Source organism: Penaeus monodon, chromosome 34 (genome assembly GCF_015228065.2).
Source record: "Penaeus monodon isolate SGIC_2016 chromosome 34, NSTDA_Pmon_1, whole genome shotgun sequence".
NCBI classification, from domain to species: domain Eukaryota; kingdom Metazoa; phylum Arthropoda; class Malacostraca; order Decapoda; family Penaeidae; genus Penaeus; species Penaeus monodon.
This window is the reverse complement of record NC_051419.1, coordinates 27260709-27260920: the sequence shown is the minus strand read 5'-3', so window position 1 is coordinate 27260920 and position 212 is coordinate 27260709.

Here is a 212-nt window from a genome sequence, read left to right as displayed (position 1 = left end):
TGTCGAGTGAAGGATCCAAAAGATGGATGTTTTAGGTGTGGTGTCTGCGTTTATCTATATTTTGTATAAATAGATTTTAAAAATGTGTATTCAAATTTAGTGAAAAAACGAGATCGTTCATATTGCTTTACGTCTTTTATTCAGTTTTCAAACAAAACGACGGATATTACCTTTGCCTGCACCGTAGACAACGAATAGTACAATTATATCCT